Genomic DNA, 27,621 nt, shown 5'->3' with positions numbered 1-27,621 from the left:
CTTGGAGACAGATCTGCATACGTTGGTGAACAGTCAGGCTTACATGAGGATGGGTCATGGTGCACTTGCAAGAAAAAATGATGTCTAAATGGAGGCTTAAAGATTGGGTGGGAGTTTGCTTAGGTTTGTCTGGGAAACAAAACCTGTTGGTTTTGTTTTGTTGTTGTTGTTGTTGTTTGTTGTTTTTTGAGACAGGGTTTCTCTGTGTTGTTTTGGTACCTGTCCTGGATCTCGCTCTGTAGACCAGGCTGGCCTCAAACACACAGAGACCCACCTGGCTCTGCCTCCGGAGAGCTGGAATTAAAGGCGTGTGCCACCACCGCCTGGCTTGAAGCTGGTTTTAATAATAAATAAATAGCTACCAGATGAGCCAGCCGGCTGACCTTAACAATACATTTTTTCTAGATAAGGAATATTTTATTTGGTTACTTTCACAACATCTTAATGGGAGACTCAATATAATTTTGGCATTTAACCAAAAATTCAATGAACAAGAAGCACCCCATTGACTCTTTTATATATTTGGTTATAATTACATAATTTCCCCTTCCCCTTTAACAATATATTTTTACAGATTTGGTAATATTGAGTATTTTTCTACAACACATTTTATATGTATTCTCTCTCTCTCTCTCTCTCTCTCTCTCTCTCTCTCTCTCTCTCTCTCTCTCTCTCTCTCTCTCTCCTCACCCCTCCCCCTTCTCTCTTTCTCTGGTTTTTCCAGACTGGGTTTCTCTGTGTAGCCCTGACTGTCCTGGAACTTATTCTACAGACCAGGCTATCCTTGAACTCAGAGATCCTCCTGCCTCTGCCTCCCAAGTGCTGGGATTCAAGGCATGCACCACTACCACCTGGCTAGACTTGCTGTCTTGCATGAAAAGGTTACACACAGTTTGCATAGCCAGTCCCTTGGTGTTGGATGTTTCAGCTATATCTAGCTTTCCTGCATACTTAGTGGCATTTCTAATTGGCATCCTTATAACTATCATTTATTCCAGTGTTCAGTGTGTAGAGTATAAGAGGAGGAGTGGAGTTGTCATTCTGATGAGCTGTCATCAGCTCCCTTAGGTCAAAAAAGATAGGCTGCGAAGTCATTGAAAGCCACGTCACTGCTGTCGGAGACTGAGGGCTGCAGGTTGGTGTGTCTGTTCTCATAACGGCCTCTCTGTAACTTGAACGGTTTTCCTCTTTAATTTAACAGCTATCTTGTTTCACTGATCTCCCATCTATTTAGTTACACTGGAGAGGAAGAAGGATCCCTTTAATGGTAAACAGCACTGCCTGAGCTCATGAGGATTTATGGCTTGCTGCTTTGCATTGTTAGTGACCACAATTCTAATGTGGGCTCTATCAATATCTCTTTCCTCTAGCAATAGAATGTGAGCTGTTTCCTGCAATTGAAGTCTCCTGGAACAGAGGTTCAATGATATATGGAAGAGGGCATTGGGAAGGCAAGGTCGCTGGCTTTTAGGTTTGCCAAATAGATGACAATCATCTATCGCCATCAACGAGTCACTGAAGTCACTGTAACATACATGAACTCACACAAAAGAACAAAAACATGAAAATATAGTTATGTGATAGGGAATAGCCTTACCTAAGGAATAATGGTTGGCAGCCTTGCATACTCTATAGTCTTCCTTTTCACATAGAATTGGGAAACATCAAGTGGTTTGGCAGGAATCCCTGGACCCTTACTTGAAGACCAGAGTCTTGGAACATTGTAACTATGTCTGTCCAGACAGGATCTGAGCCAATTCTCTTCTTCCCTAGACAAAAAAGAAATAAGAACATTCCTACATGTTCCCTTCCAGGCTTCTATTCCTGTTGGTCAATGAGTTGTTTCCAGACTGTCGTGGGTACCATTTTTCACAATTTGTGCATACCCACAAGTCACCTACAATATCAATGAGTTAGCATTTGATGTGCATGTGTGGAGAGGGTGTTGTTTGTTGGTTTGGTTTGGTTGCAGGGTCAGGGGTCAAGCTGATATAGCCTTGCACATAGAAGGAAGTGCTCTGCCCGTGAACTATATTCCTAGTCTTGGCATTTGTTTGCAATCAACATTTCTTAAACTTCAACAAATAAATTAATTCAAAAGAAACAATGTCGGAAAATAAATGGACCACCAATATACTTGTCATAAATGAATGAAAAGAATTATATTCTATTCTAGCCCTTGATTTATGCTTGCTGTGGGTCCTGAGCCTGAGACCTGTGCTTTCTTGGTTTTTAAAAATCAGAAAGAGGGACCAACATTAGCAGGGAAAACTGTTACAAATTCACGCTGGTGGATGCAGGATGTAGGCTAGTAGTAGTGCTCTTGCCTGCTGTGGGAAAGGCCCTGAGTCCACTCCCCAGAGCTGAGAAAGAAAAGAAAAGATCAAGTAGAAGTGGAACTTTGTCCTTGACAGAACCAGTGTTTCAGGGGGCTTTAAAGAGAAAAGGTTTCTTAACGCTCAAGTTATCATATGCTGGTGGGGGAGGGGGCCCCACAGTTTGGAAACAAGAAAGGAGGAGAACAACCAGGCTTGGTTCCAGCCCTGCCGGCCACTCACTGACTGTAAGTCCTCAGGCAAGTCACTTTACTAAAATACAAACAAACAACCCAGCAACAAACAAAACAAGCTGCTAAGCAGATAGTAATAATTCTAACAGAGATATTGTATGTGGAGTTGGGAAATGAGAACATGAACATATCTAGCATTTTTTTTTTTTTTTAAATATCTAAAATGGAAAGTGGGAAGGCACTGGGTCTGGAACCCTGTGATAATTTTGCCAGCTCGAGGCAAAGAGCTTGTTTGAAAGGGTGCGATCAGAGGCGATTGTGGTAGGCAACAGGAGACAAATGGGGTCTTAGAGTTGTCTCAGCAAGCCCCGCTCCTGGCTCTCTCCTGTGTTGAAGCCCATGCAAGTTGGACTTGCTGTATTTTCAAGTAAAGCATTTTTGCACACAGAGTCTTCCCCTTTCTTGACATTTACAGTCGCACCTGCACTTATATGAAGCTACAATTTGAGCTAATTCAGCTCCACAGAGTGTGTATCAGGCACCTTGCTGGACCCGAGTGATACTACATGCAATAAGCTCCTGCGGAAACTTCAGTCTGTGCGGGAAGGCACATGCTCAGACAAGCCGGAGAAAGGGAAGGCTTAATCAGAGCAACGGAGAAAGAGCGCCCAGGACTCCTGGAGGTTCTCCATATTCTTCAGGACTGTATTCATCACCTTGACTCAGCAGGGTTCCATGGGGATGTCTCAAGCATTCGGAAGCATCAGCCATGCTGGGGACTGGTACTCAGGGAGTGTTTCTTGCAGTATTAAGCCAAGCTTCTCTCGTGCCCTCGGCTCCTTTCCAGGGCAAATATTATCACTCCCGTTGTTGAAAAGAAGACTCTTCTACTAAGATGCTCTGTAAGCGCGCTCAGCTAGTGGTAGGATACAAACTCAAATGTAAGATGTGTGGCTCCAAAGGCCATGCACTTCATGGCTAGGCCATTCCCTGGTATTTGTTGAGTGCTGGCTGTCGCCATACTAGGTTCTCCTTGATAGTTGTAGAAGAAAAAAAAAAAAAAAACCAGCATCGCCAGCATGCCTTATTTTAAAAGGATTTGTCATAGAACCCTTTCACATTCTCCTATGTGTGGAAAATAGTAATCAACTTGGGAAATCCTTTGAAAATTACACCTGGGTCTGGGGAGATGGTTCAGTGGGTAAGCTGCTTGCTGAGCAAGCCTGAGGACCTAAATCCAGATGCCAACATCTGTATAAAAACCTGAGCACCCACAATCTCAGGGCTGGGGAGGCAGAGATGGGGGCACTCCTTGCTTGGGCTCGCTGGCCAGTCAGTCTATAGGAGAACAGTGTACTCCAAGTTCAGCGAGAGACTCTATTGCGAAAATAAAATGACTAGCAATTTTAAGGAGACCCAACCAACAATGACTTTTCGCTTCCATAACATTGGCACATATAACACATATGTATGTGCACCTGCACACACATGGGCAAATGCAGAGAGGGAGAGAGGGAGAGAGAGAGAGAGAGAGACAGAGAGAGAGAGACAGAGAGAGACAGAGAGAGAGAGAAACTAAAAACTCACCAAAGTGTACCTGTGTGTGTGCACACACCCTTGCTCAGAAATCCACACTCTAATCTGAGATATCCCCGCAGGGCAGGTCTTTGAGAGATGGCGTGGGCAGATGCAGGATGAAGTCTAGAAGAATCTCCTGGGCTCCAAGATCAGGGCTGCCTGTGGTTGAAAGAGGCCCAGCAAGATCTCTGACTGACATCGGTCAGTGGATTTTGTCTTTGCTTCCAGCAGAGTACATTGGGATTTCTGAGACTTTCATCATTGCTGATGGAGGTGCCCGAGGCAGTCCACACCCCAGGCACACTGGCCACCTTGGCAGATTTCCCTTTAAGCTTCGTGTTGGCTTGTCAGCCTCATTGTGGCAGGCAAGTTAAACAAACAATCTGTTAGATTCCCAGCCCCTCTGGACACTGTGACTTTTATTTAAGGGATTGTTTCTGATTTTTACGTTTTCAATCACACTCTGATTATTTTCTTTCCAGAGGAGAAAGGGTGCCTCTTTCAGCTTGAGTAAGAAGTGTATTATATGGATGTGGACATGTAGTCTGGACGCTGGTTATGAATATTCATAGGCTCTCTTAGATACATCACATCAAATCTGTGTGCCGGCCTAAGTATTTCACTCTAAAATCAAAGCTGAATGAGATGCTCTTAAATCATCATTCGGTTTTTATTATAAATGAATATATTTATGTTCAACTTGTATTCCAATTAGATGAAATTCACAAATACATAATTAGATAACTTGCTTTCTTCCCTTAGTGGTATTTCTTACAGATCATTATATGATCATTTAATTTTGAGTCTTTTGAAACAGATATAGATAGACAAGTTGGATTTCACAGCACATTACTGCCTGCTCCATTTCAAAATGGCCATTTTAGATTTCTCAATAACCAAAAATGGCTTTGTTTTTCTTTCTTGGTTCTTTTTTGATCTTTCATCAGGAAAATTGGGATTTCACCATGTTTAATTGTATTTGTTCAACAACATTGGAATTCAGTTTTTGCTCTGGTAAAATTCCATTTTTATTGTTTGTCACAAGGAACTGGGAAGGGCAAACAGCAGCCACCATCGTTTGTCATGTATGCTCTGTCCCGCATACAGACTCAGGACAGAGAAGGCAGAGGTCATTGTCCTCTTACTGTACATAGGAGGAAACAAACTCAGAAAGTCCAGGAACATTTGATGAAAAAGAAAGGGAACTCCATCATCAGCTGAACATGCAGGTTAACCTTAGCCACACTTAACCTTCCTCCAACCCACAAACACACACCACGCCCCTTGTAGGGAACAGACACTGCTCTAAACACTGGAGACATGGGGAGCAGCAGGCAGGCAAAGCCTCTGCTCCCGGGAAGCTTGCGGTCTGCTCAGCCTCCTAAATGACAAACCTGGCGGTCCAGTGATTGGCACGGGAGGGTGTGGGCATGTGGGCATGCCTAGTTCCCCTTGCTAGTTTGAAACTAGTATGGGCAGTTCTTGGCTTTAGGTTGGGCTTTATTTCGTGGACTAGTATGGCAACTGGATTGTTTTTAGTCCTTAATAAATACTTGTCAGCTGTTGTTTATTGGTTGACTGTTTTGTTTTGCTGGGTTCTCTGTTTTTTTTTTTTTGTTTGTTTTTTTTTTTTTTTTGTTTTGTTTTTTCCATTTAGGTCTCCGTAAGAGGAAAAGTGAAGTTGTTTTGGATGAATAATAACACCTCATTTACACCTCCCTTTTAAAGGTGTCCCAGGGGCAAGAGATGACTCTGAGGGCCAAAGAGTTTGCCAAACAAGCCTGACCACCTACATTCTATCCCAGAACCCACAGTCAAGCACAGTCGGGAGTTGTTCTCTGATCTCCACACGCATGCCGTTAGGACACATGTGCACTTCTACACACACACACACACACACACACACACACACACACACACACACGTACATTAATTAAAAAATAGTTTCCCAGGTAGAGCCTGGCTTGGTATAGCAGACTATAATCCCAGCTACCTGGGAGACTGAGATAGAAGAATCAAAAGTTCAAAAGCTGTGCTACAATGACACCCAGGTCGGCCCGCATAACTTAGTGAGACCCTGTCTCAAAATAAAACGTGGGAAAGGTGGACTGGTGCTATAGTTCAGTGGAAGAGTACTTGAGTACTTGCCTGGCATGCTCAAGGTCATGAGTTTGATTCCTAGTACCAGGCCAAAAAAAAAAAAGGTTCTGGTTTGACCTGAATTTGCCCTCCTTCATTCATGCAAGTGCCAGATACAATTCTGAAGCTGGTTCAGGAGAGCCTGCCATTGCACACTGCACACAACATTCTATCCTTTTTTTTTTTTGAACCTGGACCAAGGACTAGGGAAAGGCCCATTATCATCTGCTCCCACTTCTGGAGGCTGCCACTCAGGAAGTTAGACTGTGGCAGCCCAGATGGATTCCCAATTTCCACTCTTTCCCGCCTGAGGAGTCAGGCACAGGGGCACACACCTATAATCCTAGCATTCAAGAGGCAGAAAGATGGTCAGTTCTAGGCCAGCCTGTGCTACAAAAAACATACAAACAAAAGCTGGACAGAGACTCTGGGGAAAACAGCTCAGTTGGTAGAGCGCTTGCCACACAAACATAAGGACCCAAGTTCAGATCCCCAGCACCCATGTACAAAGCCAAGCCTGGCAATGTCTATAGTCCCAGCACCGGAGAAGCAGAAACAGATGAATTGCCATAGCTCTCTGTCCAGCCAGCCTAGACAAATGGATGAGCCCCAGGTTCAGGGAAAGATTGTCTCAAAAACTAAAATAGCAATTGAGGAAGCTGTTCAGTGTGACCTCTGGCCTCCACATGCAAGCACGCACATGTGCACGTACACAGGAACATGAACACACCTGTATACCATAACACACACACACACACACACACACACACACACACACACACACACACGCCAATCCATCCACCAGCAGGGGAGGTATGCAAAAGCGAGTTGCTCGCTTCTCTGGGCTGCTGCCAGACTCACAGCACCTGCCTCTGATCAGCAAAAGCAGGGTTATGATTCAGAGCACCAGCCCAGCCCACCACTTTCCGCCTTTGCCAGAGCAGCCTCTTCAGCTTCCAACACTCATCAGGAAACCAAAAAAAAAAAAAAAAAAAATGCTTTTCCCTGTCATGATGGCTTCGGTCCTCCCCAAGCTATGGGACCTGTCTCTCTTCCATTGGGTTCTTTCATCTTCATTCACATTTCTTTCTTTTGGGGTCTCTTCAATAATTGATGAGGTTCTGTGTGCCGCAGTTACGGCATCTGTACCACCAACCAGGATGGAGTGGATGGAAAGAGGAAGCCAGCACTGTGGTAGTCCCTCGTCAGCTTCAATCCGTTCCCTCTCCCTCTCCCCTCCTCCAATTCCAAAAACCATGGGTTTTCACCAACAGGCTTGGTTTCCCAGTCTCAGAAGCTGAGATGTGGATTCGTGGGCACGGGATTGATGGAGGAAAAGCCCTCTGAGGAGACCTGTATTGAGGATTGGAGATGGAGGCAGAGAAGGAAATAGAATAGGAAAGGGGATGGATCTGGACGAAGACCAAAGACAGGGTTTAGGAAAAGTATCACCCAGGCCTAGGCCTACCGGGAACTCTGCAGGCTTGCTGCAATCTCAGAGATTGTCCAGTCCAGGTAATGGAGCTGGGATTATGTCCTCTGACATCAACCTGGTGCCACACATTGTTCATGGGATGACTTCCCAGGCATCATTCGCCAAGAAGCTTCCTTCAACCGAAGACAAATCCTTTCAAAAAAGGAACAATATATGAGAGTGAGTAAGCCATCAACATCTACAGCAGCTAGGGGGTGGGACCTGAAGTCATACTTTGTGATGGAGTGATTAGGCACCTCTATTCAGGAGACAGAGATCACATAGTAGCCTCCCCACCTCCTTTCCTCGCCTTTTCCTTTAATAGATCTTCATTATTAAACTGGTCTTTGTTGAGTTTAGGGTCTAAGTGATGAGTAGGCATGTAAACAAATGAACACAAAATACTTCCAGGTTATGGTCATTGCTCCGAAGGAAATAGAGTGCTGTACAGGAGGCAAGCTGACAAGAAAAGAGGCATCTATTCTAAGTTAGGCCTTCAAGAAAAACTGCCCTCAACAGATGACTTTTAAGACACTGCCTTCAGTGAAGAGATGAGAGGATCCAGATGTAAGAATGCAGAAAGGAGCCAGGTGGTGGTGGCACACACCTATAATCCCAGCCCTTGGGAGGCAGAGGCAGGCAGATCTCTGTGAGTTCAAAGCCATCCTGGTCCACAAAGCAAGTTTCAGGACAGCCAGAGCTGTTACATAGAGAAAACCTTTCTTTATGACTTCTCTAATTCTGCTTCTGGCTCTGTTCTTGCTAAACTGAAGTATATCAACCCAATATGACTTTCTATTTCATCTAAACTCATACAACATCACCTCAGTTTGGGAATTAAGATGCTCAATCACCATGTAATAAAAAAATCTATCTGCTATTACTTGAAATGTTGTGAGGTATCCACCAGAGAATACCACTCAGACACGGGCTCAGGCCAATAGAAAGTCTTTATTAGCATGGTGGTGACTATATTGGGTGTCCAGGACCTCTGTGTAGTCTCGAGCCTTTCTCAGGGTGAGTTCTTAAGTGCAAAAAAACATATTGGGTTGATACACCTCAGTTTAGCAAGAACAGAGCCAGAAGCAGAACTAGAGAAGTCATAAAGAAAGGTTAATACATAGTGTGGAATATTAGTTTAAGATGCATTACATTTGTTTATGCTACAGAATATTTGTTTAATGATGAAAATATGTATTGCATTTTTTATGTTGCATTTGTTTAACTCTGTAAAGTTGTGTTACTTTGTCTGCTTAAAACACAAAGAGCTAATGGCCAATAGCTAGGCAGGAGAAAGGATAGGCAGGGCTGGCAGGCAGAGAGAATAAATAGGAGGAGAAGTCTGGAAGAAAGGAAGATGAAGGAGCTGGAAAAGAAGGGGCCAGCCACCCAGCCACACAGCCAGCCATGCAGTAAGATGGAAAGAAAAGGTCTACAGAAATAGAGAAAGGTAAAAGCCCAGAGGCAAAACATAGCTAAAGAGAAACAGGATAATTTAAGTTAGAAAACCTGGCTAGTAACAAGCCAAGCTAAGGCCAGGCATTCATAAGTAAGAATAAGTCTCCATGTATTTATTTGGGAGCTGGTTAGTAGGCCCCCAAAGATTAAAAACAAACAAAAAACAACTACAAACACACATAAGGAATTTCCCAGAACTATGGATTTAATGGATGAAGTCTCCTTGTTCTCGTTTTGGGAGGTGTTGCAGTCTATGTGCTGGGTTTCAAGGCCCAGATGGTACTTCCATCATGGCGTCAGTTGTGCTAAGGTCTAGATGCCTATTAAGGTCTCGGGGCTTGGGAGGGGAGTGCTGTAACAAAATGTTCATCCTCTCTTCTCTGCCTTTAGACCTGGAGCTAAAGAGTGGGATGTCTACACTGCCTTAAATAGTGCTCATTCTTCAGGCAAATCCTTAACTCTTCAGAGGAAGGCAAGTCTCAGGGGCAGCAGCAACGTTCTTACTCTCATGAGTTCCTTGGAGACGGTCACAGCATAGGCTTCAGTTTCCTTGTCGCAGGTTAGGTGCATTCCAATTCCAGCTGACTGCTCTCGGCTCTGCCCACAGCCTCCCATGCATCTTAGATCCCATTTCCAGTTTCCTTCCAGTGGGGTCCTCTTGCTTTAAGATGGTCCCACAGGGCAACATCTCAGTCAGCCCACTCTGCCTTGCTCTTGCATGTGGACCACATCTAGCCATGAGGCACTCTCCTGCAATGTTTGTTCTGATGAACTCCAGGGTAGCAATCATTTCCCAAGTCCCAGCTTAGAGGCCTCTCCAGCTAGGCTCTCACTCCTTTGCTGTCCAGAAATAGCTCACAATGTTTGTGGTAGGCCACTTACACAGACTCATTTGCAGCTCTTTGAGGGATCTCCTTGGAGTCATTTTCCTTAGGATTGAGATAAACTGCAGCCTGCATGCTTCCCTTTGGTGTGAAGAAATCCTCTTCAAAAACCCTTTGATTTTCAACCCATGGCTCTTCTAAAATACTCTGGAGGTAAGTGAGGGGTTTCTCAGCCATCCACGCTAAAAGTCTTTGCACTTTACTCTAGTGCCTCCTGTTAGAGCATGTGTCTGCCAAAATTCCCCTTTTAATGTCCTGTTAGACTCAGAACTCAGTGAATGAGCTAATGACTCATTCTCCCTGGGGGCCAGTGGGAAGGCGCCCTTAAACAGCCATTACCAGCTCTTGGGTCTTGTCCTGACCTCAGCCCAATTTCTCCAGGTGACCTTGAGGCAGCTTTTTCGCTGCCCTGGGTCTCAGCATCCCCTCCCAGTGAACTGAAAACCAGATCTCTGTTCTGGGCCCTCTCTCTGGGGAAGTATTATGAGGAATAATCAGGCAATGCCTAGAAAGTGCTTTAAGTACTTCGGGGAAAGACGTTGGCTAAATACCAAATGATAATAATAACACCGTCATCATCCTCCACGTTATTATTCATGGTTGAGAGGAGAGAGCAATTGCTGATGGTGTCTTAGCTCCGTGGGAAGGAGGACATCAGGCCCCAGAATGTTCTATCAATAAGTGAAGACCAATAAATACTGAGCACTGTAGGGGAAGTTACCCAGACATAAAGGCTGGATGTACGTGCCCATTTGTATTTGAAATGACAGCAACTGACTCTGTTTCTCGTTTTTTATTTTTATAGCTAGTATCAGAGCTGCTAGGATTGAGGGGGAAGTGTATCCCTTTTCTAGGGGATGAGGGGTAAAGAGATTGTTTTTCACATCTTGGGATTTTCTACCTTCCACCCTCTTCTTAGCGTATCTCTTTTCTACACTCCCGATGTTCCCTCCCTCTACTCTCCATCTCACTCACTTTCCACGTCACAGTTCTGATCAGCAGAGGAGACAAGCTGTCAGTCTCAGGGGAGAAGAGAAGTCGAAGGTTTGGGAGTTGAACCCTGGGGAGAACCAGGGAGCTTATGAAAGAGAAAGAAGGCCCTTCCTCCTCTGATGTCCCAACCCAAACTCTCATTCACTTACCATCAAAAGAGAACCCCATCTCATTGGCTGCCACACTAGGATCCAGAGATCAGTGGGTCAACAATAGAGAGGTCCTTTAAGATCCTGCAAAGTCTTTCTTGGAAGACAAGTGGCCCAGCACAACTTAGTGAACAGAGAGCCCTTTACTCTATGGGGGCAAAACGTACCCCGCCCCCATACTCCACACAAGCAGTGTTTATCAGGAATTCATGAGACCCACCCCCCAGCTGTGTGTGCACACAAGTGCATATCTCCATGCGGCAGGGCTGTGGGCTTCCAAGTCTGAAGACAAGTTTGCTGTCCAAACCCTCGACTTCAATTTCTCTGAGCCTGTTCCTTGACATGCAAACTGAGAATAAAAACAACTCCCTAAACTTTCCAGAGATGCTGTGGAGGATGAAGATGAGGAGCACAGTGGTGAACTGCAAGGTTATTCTTCTGGAAGTTACGAGCTGCTGAGACGATGCCCACTTCGAGTCCAACATTTTGCTGGGTGAATGAGCCTCTGAGCTTCAGCTGGAGATCTGAGCCCTAAGCAGAGCTTCCTGGGCAGGCCAGGGTTTGCTGTTTCTCTGTTATAGGATTCAATGGGTATTGAGGGAATAGGAGGTCAGCTTTGTGACCATTATTATTATTGTTGTTGTTGTTTGCTGCTGCTGCTGTTAGAGAAAGGTTTCTCTGTGCAGCCCTGGCTGACCTGGATCTCATTCTGTAGACCAGACTGGCCTGGAACTCAGATCTGCCTGCTTCTGCCTCCTGAGTGCTAGGACTAAAGGTGTATCCTAACCTCCCAGTTACCTTTTTTATTTTCAAGTTTTGTATACATACTCTTTTCCAGTTATAAAAGTAACATCCTTTTATAAATGTCCTTACAAAAAAATTCAGACAATGAAGAAAGATAAAATTTGGGGCCTTCCCTATATATATAGCATGGAGGTCCCTAGGACGACTGTGGCTTATAATAAATTCTGGTTTTACTCAATTATTGAAAAAAAATAGCCAAATGAATGGAAACACATGAACTATGAACCAAAGGCTGAGGGGCCCCCAGATGGATCAGGCCCTCTGAATAGGTGAGACAGTTGATTGGCTTGATCAGTTTGGGCGGCAACTAGGCAGTGGGACCAAGTCCTATGCTCATTGCATGAGTTGGCTGTTTGAAACCTGGAGCATATGCAGGGACACTTGGCTCAGGCTGGGAGGAAAGGACTGGACCTGCCTGGACTGAGTCTACCAGGTTGATTGCAGTCCTGGGGGGGGGAGGATTTGCCCTGGAGGAGGTGGGAATGGGGGATGGACTGGGGATAAGGGGAGGGGGTGGGAGGGGGGAGAATAGGGGAACCCGTGGCTGATATGTAGAACTGAATGGTATTGTAAAATAAAATAAAATAAAATAAAATAAAATGCACAAATTAAAAAAAAAGGGGGGGGCCTTCCAAATTATTTGATGTGCGTTTGAACACACATTCCCTGTCTCCAGTGTTGTTTTTAAATACAGTATTTTAGAGCCTACCTTTCAGAGATAAAAATATACATGGGCCAGCTTTCCACCTTCCCTTGTTTTTTGTTAAAATACTCTCTGGCTGGGCCTGGAGGTCTCCTTTTGAGATGCCGCATCCCCCGATACCTTTCACAACATGCTTTAGGGTCTCTTTGATGGGTCACAGTCATTCCCAGCGGCCACTAAAGGACAAGAAACTTCCCCCGCTCAAAGAACCCCAGACTGTACATCTCCAAACCCCACTTGCTGAGTTCGGAGACATTGACATCTTGTCATTTCTCCCCTCTTTTTAAAATTTCAAGCTGAAGTTTGATGTGGAATTTAAAATGTTGCCAGGGGCTGCCTGCAGGGCCCTCAGGCTAAAACAGTGGCAGCATCTGCCAGGGGAGACCCACAGGTCCTTCTTCGGACCATGGCAACATACATCTGGCATCTGAGCCCAGGGAAGAAGGGAAAGATGTGCACATGAGGGAAATTCAAGGACCAGTACTTTTTTAAAAAGGAGACGAAGAAGGCCCCCTCGGCAAGTCTTGTCCATTTTATTTGGGTTTTATTACCAAATGCCCATAGGACGCTCTGTGTTCCGATTTTTCCGAAAGGGTAGAGGAAAGCAGCAAGTTGTGGGCAAAATGCCAGAACTCATTAAATGTCCAGGGACCCAGGATGAGTGATGGGAAGTGGGCAAGTGTAGAGCTGATCAACAAATTTCTCTCATGCAGTTTCAGAGTTTTGCCATGAGAATCAGAAGAGAAGAGGCATGTGGGTGTGCTCTGGAAACAGGCAGGGCCTCAACAGCCAACGTCCCAAATTCTCTCTCTCTCTCTCTCTCTCTCTCTCTCTCTCTCTCTCTCTCTCTCTGTGTGTGTGTGTGTGTGTGTGTGTGTATGTATATGTGTGAGGCTGTGTGTGTGTGTGTGTGTGTGTGTGTGTGTGTGTGTGTGTGTGTGTAGAGCATTTGTGTGAGAGTATGCACCCATGGAGACCAGAGGTCAACACACATGTGGGTGCTGGGAATTGAACCCAGGTCCTCTGGAAGAGCAGCCAGTGCTCTTGGCTGCTGAGCCATCTTTCTAGCCCAAAACTATTCTTCCAAGCTACTCCCATTCTGTCTTTCCCCCTCAGTGAACACCATTTCTCAGCTGCCATCTGCCTTGTTTTTTGAGACAGGGTTTCTTCCTGGGACCTGGGACTTGTCAATTTCACATGGTTAGGTGGTCAGCGAGCCCTAGGGATCTGGCTATCCCCAGAACCATCATGTCCAGCTTTTTTATGTGAGCTCTAGGGATCGAACACAAATTAACATGCTTGCATGGCAAGCACTTTACCAACTGAGCCATCTCCCCAGCCCCTCACTGTGTTCTCCTTTCCACACGAGACGTGAAGGACTCATGGAGTGGGAGACAGTCTTGCTTCTAGGAAGAGACACCAGACAGCTGATAGACAGGAGAGTGCAGCTGACTTGCCTTTCACGGTAGAACTGTGAGTTTCTCCTGCCCTCTGTGCCGTGTGCATGCCTTACCTTTGACAGGTATTTGTGTTTCTTAGCTCAAAGGAATCTCTGGCCCTGGTACACCTTCTTTGAGAAATGACTCCTCACTGAGGATGGCCTTTCCTTACCCTCAAATCATGTTAAAGCCTCCAAAATCCTCCCGGAAGAGCGAGATAACAGTCATGTTCTTTCCTACGAACACTGTTTAATTATTGAGTGCGGTAGGGTGCTGGAGACTGAACCCAGGACCTCACAGGTACTAAGAACATGCTCTACTACTAAGCTACAATCCTCATCTTACTTACTATTACTGTATGATTGGATTTGTTAGATGTTTTCTGACTGTACTAATAGAAGTTTGATGGCCTCAGATGATATACACTGCTTCCAATTAACAAGACTGACTTTTGCACAGACTTTGTGACAGTTACTATATTGTTTATATGATAGTCATTATATATAAATGAGACTAGGCATACTATACTTATGGGCGTATCATTTGAGCACATTCTCCATTCTAGCTCTGCTGCCTTACATACTCTCCATCTTTACTGCTTAAGACAAATTACTTAATCAATAGTGTAAGAAAAACTGTTTTATTTAAATGCTATTTCTGTTACTACTTTCCTTGGAGAGAACCAAGTACTGAACACTCAACTTGACTCATAGGTACACTGAGAGGGGAAAGACAGAATGGAAGTAGTTTGGAAGAATAGTTGTGGGGCTGGAGAGATGGCTCAGCAGTTAAGAGCACTGGCTGCTCTTCCAGAGGACCCGGGTTCAATTCCCAGCACCTACGTGACAGCTCACAACTGTCTGTAGCTCCTATTCCAGGGAATTTGATACCCTCACATACACGCAGGCAAAACACCAATGTACATAAAATCCAAATAAATAAATTAAAATAAAAAAGAACAGCTGTGCCACAACCAGTGCAGCTGGGTCCTGGAAACCGGACTTGGAGAGATTAAGAAAGACAGACATAAGTAACATAAAGGAAAGATCAGGTTCGCTGTGCACTCGCATGAAATGTTGAACCACCTCTGACAAGGAAGCTGTGATTGGTACTTTTTCCATGTACTGTTCTTTAGCTAAAATGCCATTGTTTGTCAGTATCCAAACTTCCCCCGAGCCTACCCTGAGGGAGGCATTGCCGTTCCCGTGAGTCTGAGGCACTGAAGTTCTCAACATGTCTGTGTTCACGCCATGAAAGCTCATTTGTACAGGGGGTACACTCACTCCCCAAGTAGTTTTTGTCAGACCCTAAAAATATTGTTGAGCAAATTCGCACAATTCTTAGAAGAGAGGCTTTTCTAGTTAGCCTCTGAGTGAGGCTTTATCCTGTTGCCTGACTTCATTTTGCTGCCCTTAATTTCACGCCTTTCTTGCCATATGCTGTCATCCACAGAGAAAGCCTGGGCATCCCCTGAATGCCTGTGATTTAGTCCTTTTCTAGGTTGAAAGGTGTTCCTACTGGTGGCTGTGGTGAATTATGAATGCTGGGGGAATTACGTAAGACATAAGTGTACCTATGACTTGCTCATTCTATTTTCTTTCTTCCAAGACATGACTATTAAGTGTCTGCTTGTGTCAAGCACTCTTCTAGAACAGTTATTTTCAACTGAGAACGACTTGCATTCACAGGGGACATTGAACAAAGTCTAAAAACATTTTTTTTTTTTTTTTTGCCATCACAACTAAAGGATGTAGTGGATATCTGTTCTATCCTTGACCTTGAAGCACCGCCCCTAGAGATGTAACAGGTAACTGTCCTACTTACCTATGACCTTGAAGTACCTGCCCCTGGGGTGTGGTCTCGGGGACACCCTTAAGACCTGAGAGGATGGTGTGTCTCTCTCTTCTCTACCTCGTGGGCTTGGACACAGAGACAGACTTAGGTGGAAGAACAGTGTGAGGCTGTACCTCGGCCTTCCAGGACCCTACGATAAATCTCCTGTAGTGTAGAGTCTTCCTTCCTAATAAATCCCTTTACCCATTAAGCTGACTCCGTGGATTTTTCGTAATAAAGGGATATCACTGAAAATGGCTCTTTTGCTTCTGGATGACACCAAACATCCTACAATGCACACAGATCAGACTCCACCACAAAGAATTATGCAGCCCAGAGGTCATTAAGGCCAAAGATGAGAAAGCACCTATTCTAGATGTTTAGAGAAATTGCATTCCAAATACACAAACACCCCAGCTGTTGTAGAATAGAAATGTTATAAGAAATCAAAGGTAGACTGTGACAATAATGAGTGGATTAGACAGTAGTAGATGCTCTTCTTTTAAATGGCAAAGTTGAGTAATGTTAAGAAGAAAAAAAAAACTTGTCGTGGAGAGTATTAGAGAGGATGGCCAGAGGTGAGTGGGAAAGATTTGAGCGAAGATCTGAGGTAAATGAGAAAAGTAGGCAAATAGATAACTGAGGAAGAACAGCTCAAGCAGAGAGAACAGCTGCAACCAAGACTCTAAAGGCAGAACAGGCTGGAAGCATCCCGAAAGAGCAAGGAGGCCAGAGGATGCGATGGGCGAGCCAGGACCGAGGAGGATGGAAACAAAGAGCAATCGGCCATCTAGATCATGTGGGATCAGATGGGCTACAGGAAAGACTTCAGTTTCTAAAGCTACGTGTGTCCCTACATGCCTGTAATCTCAGCACTTGGCAGGCAGAAGGATTCTAAGTTTCGGGACAATCTGAGACACATGGGGGAGACACTATCTCTGAAAGAAAAAAAAAAACTTTAGTATGTACCTTTCAAGTACTATCTTGAGCATACATGTGGCACAAGCTGACTTACACAGTTTCAGCTGCTTTGCTGAGAGCAGGCTGAAGAGGGGCAGGGCAGAATCAGGAGACGCTAGCAGGGGGTGAGGAGAAGTGGGTAGACACGTTTGCAGGGAAAAAATCTAACAGGGTTTGTGATGACTGAAGTCTGATGTTAGAGTTCTGGATCTGAGCAGCTAGAGTGATAGATCTTACAAGATATCAAGATGGTCTCCCATCTGGGCGGTGGTGGCCCACGCCTTTAATCCCAGCACTCAGGAGGGAGAGGCAGGTGGATCTCTGTGAGTTCGAGGTCAACCTGGTCTACAGAGCGAGATCCAGGAAAGGCACAAAGCTACACAGAAAAACCCTGTCTTGAAAAAAACAAAAACAAAAACAAAGTAAGCAAACAAAAAAAAGACATTAAGATGGGGAGGATGACTGATCCAAGGTGGCTTTAGTGAGAAAGAGCAGGACTTGAGCCTTTGACCTATGTTGTGTCTGTTAGAACTCTGAATGGAGTTGTGGTGTCAGCGGTCAGCTATACCCACCCTGAGTTCAGGAGCGAGAGGTCTGCTGTGAAGGTGTGTGAGTGGACAGTACTGAGGAGAGAAGCGTTGAGATGACCAACAGATTCCACGTAGCAGGAGCAGGGAGCCAAGGGCAAGCCCCGGATGCTGCACCCGGCACCCCTTGGAAAGAAAGGGGGAAACCGGCAGGAGACAATGAAGGAAGACCCAGTGCCATAGGAGAGAAATAAGAAAATGTACCAGCACAGGTAAACTGAGGGCTGGGATAGGTGGCCCACACCTTTAATCCCAATACCTGGGAGGCAGAAGTGGGCAGATCTCTGTGAATTCAAGGCCAGCCTGCTCTACACACTGAGTTATAGGCCCTCCAGGACTACATAATGAGACCATGTCTCAGAGGGAAAAAAAAAAAACCAACACAGGGCTAGAGAGATGGCTCCGCTCTTGAAAAGGACCTGGGTTCAGTTCCCAGCACCCACGTGTTGGCTCACAATCAACTCCAGTTGCTAGGGGTCTCCTGCCTCTTCTGACCTCCCTGGTCACTAAGTACACACATGATATACATACACATATGCAGGTAAAACACTCATACACATAAATTCTTAGAAAGTTTTAAAGACAGACACTATGATTGCCTGGCGGCATAAGGGACCACTGGCATTCCAGTCATCCTTTTAAAATGAGACCTGCCAGTGTGGGTGTGAGAGTTTGCCCTGCACTATCAGCTGCATGGGCCCAGCTCAGGGTGGGTGAGGTTAAGCTGAGCCACAGCCCTTGCGTTCCTGGAGTGAGACAAAATGAAGGAAGAGCCAGTGTTTGAACACATATGCAAAGGGATGGTTATAACGAGTGTCCAAACTGGTCATCTTTTCGTGATGTGCGTTTTTACCATCCAGATGTACTCATGCACGAGGGGATCAGAAGCATGCTGCTGAGTCAGCCACATTGCCAACTCGGCAAAGTTTGCATGGATTCATAGGACCAACACAGGTCTACAGACTTCTCCCCGTCTCTTTTCCTGCCTACTTTCCTCACATGTTAAGAGTCTCACATTTTATGTCTCCAAGAGATGTCATGACTCTCCAAAAAAAGGATTCCTAATATTTACTAGCCAAAACACAAAAATGTTTCACAAATAGCCTAATCAAATTTCCCATGCTCCTATTTGAATATTTCCTCTTCCTATTCATGATAGGAACAAAGAACGATTTGCCAAGTTCTTGATATTCTTTCATGTTACTGACTAATATGAATCCAATAAATATGCTAACACTTCACTGGCAGATATACAACAGTGAGCAAGCATGTTCTTTTTTCTCCCTTCTTTTACAGGCATGTGGCTACATATGTGTGATTCCAATGTGTTATGATAAAGGCGGTGCTTGAATCTCATGTGACCATAGAAGGGTGTTCTCACAGGAGTGAGGAAAAGGAAAGCTCATGAACAATTTCAGAAAAAGAAGAGATAGAAGATGAGGAGGTGTTTGGTTAAAAAAAAAAAAGTGTTCCTGGCCATGGGAAAGCCAAGAGAGAGAGAGTAAGGTGTGAGAGAAAGTCATATTGTTTTGAGCACAGGAGACAGAGAACCACGTGGAACTGCAAAGACCAGTAAGGGCATGTTAGGAAGGTTCAGTCAGTCTAAGAATGTGGGTTTCACTCCAAGGGCACAGCGCCATCAGTTTGTGCCTTGCAAGGTTCACTCTGGCTGCCCAGTGTGGGCAAAGAGTCAGAAGAAGGCGACACATTGGGTGTGGGGGCAGGGCTGGTGTAGTGGGTAACTGTTCTGTCTATGGCCTTGAAACACCACCCCTAGAGATGCGGCAGGTGACCATCCCACCTACCTATGACATTGAAGTACCTGCCCCTGGGACATGGCCCGGGGCTACCCTTAAGACCTGAAACTCGTGTAGGCTGCTATCTTTGATCCCTTGTGGGACTTGGATACTGAGACAGTCTCAGGCAGAAGAACAGCATGGGACCATGCATCATCTTTCCTGTACCCTGCGACAATCCCTCTGTTCTGTCTTGTGAGTTTTCCTTTCCTAATAAATCCCTTTGCCCTTTAAGCAAACTCTGTGGATTTCTCACTTTGAGGAGGGAGGTTGAAAAATGAGCTAAAAGGTTGGTGCAGTCACTGGGGTGAGACAATAGTGTCCCGAACTAATCATTGGCAGCAGAGATAAGTGGATGGTCTCAGAGATGGTTGGGAGTAGTTGAATGGATAGGCCTTTGTGGTTTACTGGCTTGAAAAAGTCAAAGGAAGGTAGGTATCAAGAGGGATGTCATCAGAGGCATCTTTGTGGGGTGGGGCGGGGGGAATGTGTCAGATCCGGAGGAATATTCCAGAAGGCAGTTACACCTAGAATCTGGTGCTCAGAGACAGGGAGGGCACATTTAACAAGCATCTGTAAATAGATGGTAATAGAAGATATAGGGATGGATTAAACAAACCACCAGCTGTGTGGAGTACAAAGAAAGGAAGCGGGAAGTCAGAGCTTTGAGGAACAGCAGCCTGTAAAGGCAGGTCCGAGGGAGGGGCTTCCAGTAGCGGAGACCAATCAGAGAGGTTGGAGCAGAAAGTCAGGCGAATTCAAAGTGACTGAAGCTCAATAAGTGAGTGGTCAGCAGTGCCCAATGTTGCCAAAGGCCAAATGACAGGAGGTCTGTGGGGACGCACGAGATCCGAGCACAGCGGCTGTGAGGCTCGGGTCCAGACCACAGTGAAGGGAGGAGTGAGCCGGAGTTGAGCATTTTCAGAAAGTGAATGTAAACAACTTCAGGAAGTTCATTATACCTACATATGAAGACGGGTAAAGGGGAGATTGAGAGTCTGTCTTCACATAAATAATCCCCTAGGTGACACACTGGTCCATTGTCACACAAGTTTTCAAGATAATGACTTCAACTCTCATCCTGTTTGAGAGCACAGCCGATAACAGGTCTTCTAACTCCTCTCAAATTTCCTTTCTTGAAACAAAATTATCTCCTTTAATGAGGCTTGGCAAACCTATCACCCTCTAATTATTTTTGTGACTGTCCTCAGAATGGTTTCCAAATTCTTGGAGTTTCTCTTTAATCTCTGAAGCATCATGAAATAGAAAACCCAGCAACATGAAATAACAGTAGGGACCCATCAGCTAAGTGGTAGAAACTGACCCGCTAAACAAAGAAATGACTCCTCCCCGAGAAAGGAGAGCACGCGCGAACAGAAACACAGAAGGGCAGAAACCGGAACAGTTTGGGCATCTTCATGGCAGGAAATGGTGACACAGTCTCTTGAAGATGTGGCTACTGGTCTAGCCTGCGGTGGCCACAAGCTAACCTTTGGCCAGGAGAAGGAAGGTGTCTTAATTGTCGATACCATGACAGGTGGAGTAGATTTCCACCAAGGCGTAAATTGGATGCCTCAGAGGGAAGCAGGCTGGACATGCACCATAGCCCATAGGGGATTCAAGTAATGAGGTTAAGAACTAGTTCTCAAGAGTAAGTATTTGTCCAGCTGCATGCAAGGCCTCATGCAGAGCCCTGAACGAGAGAAACTCAATTTTCCCCAGTGTGCTTTCTCTGTCGCTGACATTCCTCCTATGGCTCTTTTCTTTCTTTCTTTTTTTTCCCCCCCAAGACAGGGTTTCTCTGTGTAGTTTTGGTGCCTGTCCTGGATCTCACTCTGTAGACCAGGCTGGCCTCGAACTCACAGAGATCCGCCTGCCTCTGCCTCCCGAGTGCTGGGATTAAAGGCGTGTGCCACCACCACCGCCCAGCTTCTGTGACTCTTTTCTACCTACGTCTTCATTCTCCACCTCTTTCCTGAACATAAACAGAAGGCAAATCTTCACGACTAGGGAAGAGCACATTGTTGTCATTTCCCTGGCCAATCTCCCTCCTCACTCTGAATTAAAGTTCAAATCCCAGAACTCGTTCCAGGACATTGATGGATGGAGCATCTACAATGGGCACCTCTCTTACCTGCCTCATTTGGCTGTTAAAGACAGCTGGGATGGAAAATTCAGACCCCTGAGTATGTTCTGAATCTAATGGTTCCATTTGGCTGAGTCCTCAGACAGAGGAACTGGAGAGCAACCAAATACCCACTCTTCTTTGCACTAGGCACACACAGGCAGCTGAGAACCTTTAATGCCTTGGTGGTTAAATAACTTCACAAACTTTCACTGCTGTCCCAGCCTGGACTTATCCTTTATGCATCTCAGCCAGTATTAAATTGTGTGCGAAAAGAAATGTCGAGACCTTTCTCTTTTTAACTCAATTATGGAGAAGCCACTGGAAAATTTGTAGGTAAATTAGAGTCTTTTTAATGCAGGCATGTCTTGCTTTACAAAAAGGTGCGTTTATGGAAATATATGAGCAAATGATTTAGAGATTTTTGTTGTTGTTGTTGTTGTTGAATTAATTTGTATTCATTTCCCATGGGCTCGTAAGAATGCCGTTACTTCTGCCTACGCTTTAGTCTTTACAATATAATAATGTGTCAGCAAAGTTTGCTGACTTCTCAGGTAGCCAGCCTGAATTCAAATCCAGTTCCACATTTTTTTTTCTAGTTTTATTCCCTTGCACATGCTGCCTAGTGTTTTAGGAACCCATTTTCCATCTTTAAAAAAAGTGGCTTGTGTCTTAGCAAGCATCTGCCTTAACAGGAGCTAAACAATCAATAAATTTTAGTAGCTGTTATTACTTCTAGATTTCTAAGTCTCTGTACCCCCCATCTATGTTACAGAATTAGTAACTTGAAAACATCAAAAAGTATTATTATAGGGGGCTGGAGAGATGACGCCGTGATTAAAAGCACTTAACACTCCTGCCGAGGGCCCGAGTCAGTTCCCAGCACCCACATAGTGGCTCACAACCATCTATAAATCCAGTTTTAGGGGACATGACATCCTCTTCTGCCCTCCTTGGGCACCAGACACACAGAACACTCACATGTGAAACTAAAATAAGTAAAATGTGTAATTCAGAGGCTTTTAGTAAGTAGTCACCCTATAGCATTGGTCGAGAAGTGGTTTCATGAACTCTCACAAATGCTAAGATTCTTAGTTACTGGTCTCTTGTATAAAATGACACAGTGCTTGCATATAACCTACGCACAGTATCTTGAACATGGATACTCTTAAAACTGTATTGACTGGTTTTCTCATTGCTGTGATCAAAAGACTGAAAGTCGCAGTCCTTCATAGGGAATGCATTGTGGCACAGCCTCATCAGTGCAGCAGGAATATGTGGAGAACCCTACTCACATAGCATAGAATAAGCCAGAAGCAGAAGTACCCCTAGTGGTTGACTTCGGCCAGCCAGCCCCTACCTCCTAAAAACTCCATGACCCTCAATGTTGTGCCCAAGCTCAGGATCGGGCATTCAAAACATGAGCCCATGGCAGACACTCCAAACCGTTATATGATCTTCTCATGAGGTGACATACCAATAAATCCATGGTAGGTTATAAATATTCATATCCTAAAAGGCTTCACTAGCCTAACCTGCCGAACACTGTGGCTGAGCAGCCTAGTGCACTGTGAAGTTATTGTGTGACACTATTCCTGGGATACATGAACAAACATCTAGTTATCCACCGCCTCCCCCCCCCAAAAAAAAAGGCAACTGGAGACAGATACCACTAAAGTCCAACTTGGTGAGCCAATGAGGGTTTTGGGGGTGGCGGTTACTCACAGGAATATGGGTGAGGGGATTAATGACTCACAGAGAGCTGCGTCACCAAAGCCCACCCCAGCATGGGTGACAGCTCACAAAAGCTGGGACCGGAAGCATATACCACACAATGGCAGGCAGCCCAACAGGTCCTTTGCAGATGGCTCAGTTGGTCTGAGCCTCCTCCAGGCAGCTAGGCTGGTATTTATCTCTTCTAGGCAGTTGAGCTAATCTCTGTTTCTTCCACGCTGCTCCTCTGGTCTGAGAGTCTTCGAGACCATTCTGCCGGTCTGAGAGTGTCTTCAGGAGTCATCACCACTTAAATATGCTTGGTGAGGGAGAGACCTAGTGAATCTGGTCCATTTCAGGGACTTCCCGAAGCCATTGAGTCGTTTACCTTCCAGAGTTTCGAAAGCTTCCCTGAAGACAAAATGTTTCACCTCTCTTTAGAACACCCTGTTATTTCACCTCCTTTTTTATATCCTGTGTCTCAAGATTTCCCCTCCAAAATGAAATGTTTTAAGCCCAGAGGAAACTGCTGTTCCCTGGTCCTGTGGCTGACTGACTGTCCAGGTTACTTCTTGTTACCCAGCATCACAAGACAGAATCATACCAAACATGACTAGCCTGGAGAAAGAGTGAAATTCCACATGGGATTTCTGCCGAGTGTACGTCATTTTCATACTATCATAAAGTGGAAAATCCTGACTCAAACCACTTCAAATTGGGGGCCTGGTATTCTTTGATCTACAGATTACTCACAGTACAGTGCCTCAATACAATAGACGTGCAATGATAACAGTCGTTGATACTAATTTGCCTAGAGAATACACGGTCAGAAAAATGTCCACCTGTGTGCCAGATAGCTGCAAGTGATTCTTAAAGATATTGGTTCTGCAGTTAGTTAAACCTATGGATTCAGAGCCCTTGGGTAGAAAGAGCTGACAATAGTCACAATGTTGTTAAAGAAATCACCACTATCTCTTTCCGGAACAGTTTCATCATCCCTAACAAATGGCACACTCACTAGCAGCCACTCACCATTCCTTACTCTCCACAGCCCTGTAACCACTAATCTACTGTCTGTATGGATGTGTCTATTATGAACAACACAGACAAATAAAAGCATGTGATATGTGGTCTTTTGTGCCTATCTTATTGCCTTTAGTGTGTTGGTGTTTCCCATGTTCATCTACTTTATAGTGGGATTTTTGTGGATGAGTGATTTTCTGATTTATGGATCCAATCCAATGTGTTTGATCATCTGGCTGATTGGAGGTATGTTTTGGCAGATTCCACTTATTGGCTATTATGGGTGATACTGTTATAAACATTCATGCTTCTATTGTCATGTAAACACGTTTAACCCTTTTGAAAAGTAAAAGCTTTTAAAAATGTGTGTTCCATAAAACAGTTTAAAATTTATTAACATATTTCAAGCAGAGTAAAAAAAAAGCACATAGATATAATATAACCAAGGACCTAACACGCGAAAATAAAAACAATCAATATTTAAGATATTTTCCCTCTCCAGACCATAATATTGTGGTGACATAGCCTGTGTCCCGCTTCCTTCCAGACATCCAAGGTAACCACTTAATGCAAGTTAAGAAGTTATTTCTGCTATATGAGTGAGTTTAGTATAATGCACTAAGAGACACACTTGCTTGCTGTGCCTAGCTCAGATGTGTTTACTTGCGCAGAGAGTCAGGTAGCATATTTACCCATTTCCCTCTTGCTGAACTGTAGGTTGTTTCTTGGGTTTTGTGGATAGAGGCAATGATTCAGAAGTCAGATTGTCTTATTCAAGGCATGGCTAGCTACGTCAGTGTCATTGAGATGGTTAAGCCCTTGACTAGAGAGGCCGTCTAACCTCTTCTAGAGGCCGGCGAGGAGTTTGGACTGGGCGTTGTGGGAAGTATTTTTTTAAGCCCACACTTTACACTGGGTTATGTCTCTGACAAAGATGGTCCTAATTCTATCCCCTGTAAATGTGACCTTAGTGGTAAATAAGGTTGCTGTAAATGATCAGGCTAAGAGGATTGTGCATCCTTATTAAAAGGAGAGATAGCTCAGTGGTTAAGAACACTGGCTGCTCTTCCAGAGGTCCTAATTCAATTCCCAGCAACCACATGGTGGCTCATAATCATCTATAATGAGATCTGATGTCCTCTTCTGGGTGTACAGGCATACATGCAGATGAGTACTCATACCTTTAAAAAAAAACCCAAAAAAACTTTAAAATAAAAAAAGATTCTTTTAAAGAGAGAGAGAGAGAGAGAGAGGAGAGAGAGAGAGAGAACACCGAGGCATGCACACCAGGAGTGTGCAGAGGCAAGAGCAGAAAATGGCGTGGTGCACTCTAAACTCAGGAATGCCAGATTTCATCAGGACTCTGGAGAGAGGCCTGTGGCAGGCTTTTCTTCAGAAGGAACCAATGCTACTGATAAAATGATGTGGGACTTGTGAACTCTGGAACTATGAAACAGTCAGTTTCTGTTGTTTGGGACACCCACTCTGTAGTACATTGTTACAGCAGCCCTAGCAAACTGATTAATCCACATTGCAGTGATTCCTCATGGCCCCTAAATGAAAGGAAGTCAGCGGTTATCGCAACTCAGATGTGTTAGACACCATTTCCCCAGTGTTCGTCATGTTGAGTGACTTCTTCAAGCTTGTTTGTTTGAGTACTTGGTTGCTTGTTTTCTCCTTAATTCTATATACTGACCCCTCATGTTTTCTTTCATCTTAAAACTTTTACAGTCAGTTTGAGACTCACTGTTCTTCAATATACCTTACAGTGGTCACCCCCACACCTTGATATGGGGAGGTGATTTTTCCACTTTAGGGGGGCTTGCTCTAGGAGAGAAAGTACAAAGTGTAAGTGATATCTCATAATTAATAGACTTGATTCTGAGGCTCCTCTGTGTTGGAGCAGTCACCGCCGGGAAGAAATTCACTAGCAGAAAGTCCGGTGGCAGAAAAACATTGGCCAAGGATTCCTTTTCCTACTTCAAACACCTAAAACGTTCCGCTGAGCAAGACACTTCTGAGCCATGATGTAACAACTGTATTTGAAAACCAAGTGGAAAAATCCACCGAGGAAAGAGAAGAGGAAAGCTCGAACGGTGTGGAACATGAGTAAAGGAACTGAAGCAGGAAAGCCTCATCAACATTTGGAAAATAGAAAGAGTCTACACAGTCAAGCTCATCAATGAGCCAAAGCCAAGTGTGGTAGCATACACAAATTTCCAAAGTATGGATTTATTTGACAATATTTACATTGGAAAAAAATTAACGTACATGGATAAAATACATATGATTTCACAATAATAGTTACTTCTGGGGGTGATAAATAGCAGAAAAAGTAGAAGGGACCTTGGAAGCCCTGGGAGAGTGAAGGGCTTCGAGACGACTGTAGGTAAAGGCCTACATTATCTAACAGTGGGTCTGAGGTCCTGGTTTCTAACAATGTCCTGACACTGTTAGAAAATCCGTGGACATTATCACCAAAGCGTCAGAATACTGTCAGAATGTGGGTTGTCTATTAACTGCCATTTCCAAGAGGAAACAGCACTGTTTCGTCAGGGACCAAGTTCTCACTGCCGGATCCGCCCGGCTGAAGAGCCTGGAATCTTAAAATCTACATCTCGCCGCCTTTCTCTGTGCACAACATACTAAACTGCCAGTGCTACTGTCACCGGGAAAGAAAAGAGCGATTTCAGCTCTACAGCTAGAAACCCCTTTAAAAGAGCAAACAGCTAGAAGGATGAGATGCCCATCTGAACCTCAAAGATTACATTTGGCTTGTAGGACAGCAAAGCTCTTCCCCAAAGCTCCGGGAGGAGGGGTAAATGGCAGCATTTAGCTTTTGTGACTGAACCGTGGGGGCCTTGGAACCCTTCCACCCACTTGAAAAACGGTCGCCCATCTGACATTAATAGAAAACGACCATTAAAAAGCTTTATGCCATTCTGTTCTCCTGCTTCTGGTCCCTGTTTGCCTTTGTTGCTGCTGGCATTTTATAAATTATGGATGCGCGTAGGTGCGGCTGTTCCCACGTTTCCTCTGTAGTGCCGCTCGCTCCCCGCGCCCGCCTCGCATCCTTCCTCTGAGCAATGGACCACGCGGCCCAGACCCCACATCAGTGTAATTAGCGCGCGGCACACGGCTCGAGTGTCAGGACTGCTTCCACTCACTGCCAACCTTCTGCCAGCCCCTGTCATTCACGCGAAAGCCTGCCAGGCGGGCGGCAAGGCCAGCAGCACAGCCTCCGCAGCAGGGAGGGGATGCTCAAGGTGCAAACGGTCCTCCGCTGCCAGCCTGGGTACTGAGACAGCACTGGGGTGTGACAGCGGCCTCACACAATGTCTGATCACAAAGTCGAACAAGGCAAAAAGATGGGATGGTGATATCTGCCCTTTAAGACCAGCGATAGAGAAATGGAGGAGGGGGTAGATGGAAGGAGGGTAGAAGTTTCCTGTAT

At 44.9% G+C, this 27,621-nt stretch overlaps 1 pseudogene; it reads right to left on the bottom strand.

Annotated features, from left to right (window-relative positions):
• The window catches only part of LOC119086221, a 54,729-nt pseudogene extending 27,368 nt beyond the window's left edge, over positions 1-27,361 (bottom strand).
• Positions 27,362-27,621: the final 260 nt, after the last annotated feature.

This window comes from Peromyscus leucopus, chromosome 19 (assembly GCF_004664715.2).
Source record: "Peromyscus leucopus breed LL Stock chromosome 19, UCI_PerLeu_2.1, whole genome shotgun sequence".
Lineage (NCBI taxonomy): Eukaryota > Metazoa > Chordata > Mammalia > Rodentia > Cricetidae > Peromyscus > Peromyscus leucopus.
This window is presented reverse-complemented; position numbering and strand designations above follow the sequence as displayed.